Source organism: Anguilla anguilla, chromosome 15, assembly GCF_013347855.1.
Source record: "Anguilla anguilla isolate fAngAng1 chromosome 15, fAngAng1.pri, whole genome shotgun sequence".
NCBI lineage: Eukaryota > Metazoa > Chordata > Actinopteri > Anguilliformes > Anguillidae > Anguilla > Anguilla anguilla.
This window is the reverse complement of record NC_049215.1, coordinates 5582501-5588019: the sequence shown is the minus strand read 5'-3', so window position 1 is coordinate 5588019 and position 5519 is coordinate 5582501.

Genomic DNA, 5519 nt, shown 5'->3' with positions numbered 1-5519 from the left:
ATAAGTTCTGTTGAAGTCACAAAAACACTTGCGTGTACAAATATATCGGCAACTTCTCCTGATGATTATCATTAAGTCACGAAAAAACATCATGAATATGCGTCAATAACTTTTTAAGGAGGTTCCAAATCTAGCTACCGAAATATCAGACTCCTTAGCATGAATGACCATCCGCAGTGTAAATTATTTTTTACCAGGGATTTAAAAAAATTTTTTTTAGTATTGCTCTACGACTGACTGCATGTTCCTTGTGACTTAAAATAAATGTTCTAGAGACACTGAGGAAAGTGTTCAAGTGTCCAACCAGAGTTTTAAATTACATTATGGAAACGTTCTTAGAACCATAAATTATTAGCTGGAAACTCAGTCTTGTGTATCAAAACACAAATAAAATCCAAATAGGGCACCAATTGTTTAATCTCTCCTTTTCTCTCTCTGGAACAAATATCTATGAAACCCATGGCAGCAGCCAGGGCATTCCTGCCCGCTAAAGTTGTGGAAATCGCCACCGGTAGTCTATGAATCAGTGTCTCATTATTCCATCTGTTTATCCGGGAAAGTCTGTCCCAATACTGAACTGCGATTTCTTTCCTGTCTCTTTCATAATAGCAGCAGTAAACATGTCTGCTGTCTCATTCCAACGGGTTGGAACTGGGGCAGAAATCAGAGGGCACAATTCAAAAAGCACAAAAAACTTTACGCGAACGTCTTAAAAACAGAAACAGGACTGAGCCAAACACTCAGTTGCAAAAAACACTGCAGGCGTGGCAAGAGGGCGATAACGTGCAGCCTCTATACCGCGGCCAATTATACACTTTAACCGTTTTCAATATGTTACACCGCTTCCAAGCGAGCGGGGCAAACACCTCCCTGAGGAGAGCTTCGGAAAGCAGCTGAGAGCGGAACTTCCTGTTCAATGGATGAAACGTTTAAAAATGTAACGTAACACTCCCCCCCCCCCCCCCCCTCCTATTTAACAGTCCCCCGTCCTCGGGCCCAGCGCCCTCTTCCTCTGCGCTCCCGCTCTGTGGGATCTGGGCTCCCTGTCGGAGAGCACCGCGGGCCGTTCGCTCTGATGTGGAAATGCGCCGCTCCACCGAGCCTCCGATGCAGTCGGTAATGAAACGGTTAATTCAGGCCTGGGGGGGGGGGGGGGGGGGCAGGAGAGGCGGTGGGAGAGAGAGCAGGCCCCAGGGGTTCTACAGCCCCCCCCACAGCCTATCACGAGGCAGGGATCCGCCCGTTGCGCGGCGTCTGATCCGGATGGTTCCGTCGCGGCATTTTAGTCTGCTTAGACACCCCCTCGTATTCATCTTCATATGTTCGGCAAAGATGAATAAGCAAAATCGCTTCTGGCCTAGAAGCTCTCAAAATGACTCCAGTAACCACATATAAAACCAGAAAGGGCCAAAACCTAATTTCCTATAATCCACACCTTTAAAATAAAACGTCAACCTACTCGTAAATGAAGCACCCTTTTCGACAGTGAGCGTATTGATACTAAATGTGCAGTATGATTTAATTACACACTGAAGACGGGCTGAGCACTGTGCTCTGCTGCCTGATTAGGGAGTCCCAGCATCCAGGAAACTGGAACAGAGGAACAGAGGGGACGCCATCCAGCATTTACCGGGCCCTCCTGGGACCAAATTAAGGCTGATAAAACAAAGTTAGACCGAAAAACTCAACGGCGGCCATTCGGAGCCTCTCGGAGCGGCTGTTTACGGTCGCCCCGGAGACCCCGCTCTCTCCGTTCCGCCCGCCCGCGCCTCAGCAAACAAAACAAACAGCAATCGCAGCCCGTTTTTGGGCCCCGCTCCGCCTCTCCATACGAGCAGGGAGGGGGGGGGCCTGCGGGGAGGGGGGGGCCAGCGCCGCAGTCTGTGCGCTCCAAACGCTGAGAGGGCCATATTTATTTTCACTTAAAAAAAAAAAAAAAGAAAAGAAAAAAAAAAAAGCAAACCGCAATCATATGCCTTTCTCTCTCAGCTTTCGTTCAGCCCCGTCTTTGGGGACAGAGAAGAATTGTGTACTTCTTTGTTTTTTAATGGTTTTTTTTACCGGCTCGGGTTGCCAGCCTCCACGAAATTATTAAATTACTGCATTAAGGCAAATTACTGTATCCTGCAAATTACTGTATTAGGTGAACTAGCGTGTAAGATATGACTAGTCTATTAGGTACATTCCCAGAGAAGTACATTTGCGTGTCAGGTGGATAAATGTAGATACGGGTGTGTGTGTGTGTGTGTGTGTGTGTGTGTGTGTGTGTGTGTATGTATGATGGGGCCTCATGGGTCCCCCTCTGGGTAAATTTACACTGAAACTAATGATCTGTTCATTCACCCTGTCCAACCGCAAGCACCTCTCCTGCAAAATTACAATCTTTATGGATAATGAATTTCTCATTTCTCTTACTTCGGGGGGGAACTACGGCCCAGAGGTAACGGTGTTTGTGCCACACACGGATGCCTCGGTAGAGGCAACCCCACAGCGTTTACACGCCGATGTTCCAGACAGCCAGAATCTCTTCCCGTGCTGCAGTGGCTAAGGACTGCCGGTTTCTCTCCTCTCTCTCCCTTTTTACGTTTTAATGCTGCAAATAAAACAACTTGTCTCTGATGACTCGGGGAGAGAGCCAATGTCCTACTTAGATAGTCCCAGTCCTATTTAGGCAAAGCAGAACGGGGTTCTGGCAATAATTTCTAACGGCACTTCCGACAAGAGGAAAAAAAAAAACCCCAAAATCCCTGTGTTTATTTTCCATTCATCTTCCTCGGGAACTGTGACATCATTCTCTGCCTATTGGCCTGTTTTGTGACTTCAGACAAGCAATCCAACCAAATTATTACAGAAGCAATTCTGGACAGTCACAAATCACATTGATTATTTGAGTTCACATCTATAATTATGATCAGAGTACGCAATAAACCCATATTAACCCTGAAAACCGTATCCATAACTATAAGCATAAAAGTAACTGAACTCAAGCTGCAGTTAATTAACCTGGTCGCAACGCGACAATAACTGCAAAAACGACCTTGAACGATAGCGGTGGCTACCACTGGATTCACTAACAGAAGGGCACACGTGCTGTGGTTGAATAAAAGAAATGGGTTCTCAGGTGTGGCTTCCAGGAAACGGATAAGATTGCAATCGAGGCTCATTGTTCATGTTTACTACAGGCATCCTCAGGGTTTCCAGGCTAAGGTGATGAATGAATCCTCCCTTACTCAAAATGTGATTTCTGCACACAGCCACTATATTGTAATGATAATTCTATATACTAAACCTCTACGGACATCTCCACAGTCTGAGTGGATTTGGACTACAGCAATTGAGAATCACCCACTCCAATATCCCAGACATTTTTGTTAGCTCTCTGGCACTGTTGATCCTGCACCTCTCGCTTTGATGATTTGAATTTCATAAGAATCTCATGACATGAAATTGCTGCTAATAAACACAATACCAAAGAAATATGAGACTCACCTCTTTAGCAAATGTCAAAATGGAAGTCTTCAGTCACTCTCCAGGATTTCCCCTCTACAGGTACACTTCACCTGTAGCCATAACGTATCGTACAGGTGGTGCACTGCTCCCTGCCATCCACCACCAACAATAAATTCATTATTATTTATGGCATAATCTGCATCAGTTACAGAAACATTGCCCTGAAAAAATATCAGTCAGTGTCTCTAAGGGAACATAAAGCCCGTAACCGGCTAGGAGTTTTTCAGGATCGGAGTTAGACGAGTGGAGAGAGTGAGATTTGAACTGTGTGCGGGACAGTGCGGAAATGAGACGGCACAGAGCTACTCAGCCCTGCAGTCAGCAGTATCAGACCCTGCAGGCCTAGTTTTAGAGTATCCCTCTCTCCTCACAGTCCCGTGGTCCCACTCCCCCCCCATCCTCTGATTACACACGAGACCGAAAGAGCACGGCCCTCCACCAGGGCCCATGAAGTGCCCGTTTCCTGTGAGGGAACACACGCGAAAACGCACAATCCCAGTCATGAGTGAGGCACGGACACTGCAGCACGGATCTGGGAGATAGACTGCAGCAGTGTTTGGAGAGCCTGCGGCTGTTCTAAGATCAAACGACCACTCAAAAATAGCAGAATAAGAGCTGAAAATGGAAGGTGGAAGTATCCGCAGCGTTATTACGTGGTCCTCACTAGTGAACACAAAGTAATGGGCCTGTAGCTCCCTGATGAGCTGGGATATTATGCTGGTAATGCTACTGGGCTGAAAGAGAGGAGGGAAAATCTGTACTAAACTGAGCATATTGTGTTACTCTGACCCCAACTCAATCTCTCTCTCAATTATCACACACACACACACATCACAGAAACACCTCATTTGCATATCATGCTGATCACACACAGACACACACACCACACTAATCATACACACATATTACAATCATTATACACACATGCATATTATACTCACATATCACATACAGACACACACACCACACTAATCGTACACACATATTCCAATCATTATACACACGTGCATATTATACTCACGTATCACATACAGACACACACACCACACTAATCGTACACACATATTACAATCATTATACACACATGCATATTATACTCACGTATCACATACAGACACACACACCACACTAATCGTACACACATATTCCAATCATTATACACACATGCATATTATACTCACATATCACATACAGACACACACACCACACTAATCATACACACATATTACAATCATTATACACACATGCATATTATACTCACATATCACATACAGACACACACACCACACTAATCGTACACACATATTACAATCATTATACACACATGCATATTATACTCACATATCACATACAGACACACACACCACACTAATCGTACACACATATTACAATCATTATACACACATGCATATTATACTCACATATCACATACAGACACACACACCACACTAATCGTACACACATATTACAATCATTATACACACATGCATATTATACTCACATATCACATACAGACACACACACCACACTAATCATACACACATATTACAATCATTATACACACATGCATATTATACTCACATATCACATACAGACACACACACCACACTAATCGTACACACATATTACAATCATTATACACACATGCATATTATATTCACGTATCACATACAGACACACACACCACACTAATCATACACACATATTACAATCATTATACACACATGCATATTATACTCACATATCACATACAGACACACACACCACACTAATCGTACACACATATTACAATCATTATACACACATGCATATTATACTCAAATATCACATACAGACACACATATAACACACACCTATACGTATTTCACCTGCATATTGTACTAATCACACATGCACGCACACACACACACACACACACACACACACACACACACACACACACACACACGCACACACACACACACACACACACATGCACACTCACGCACAGACACACACACGGTTGAGTC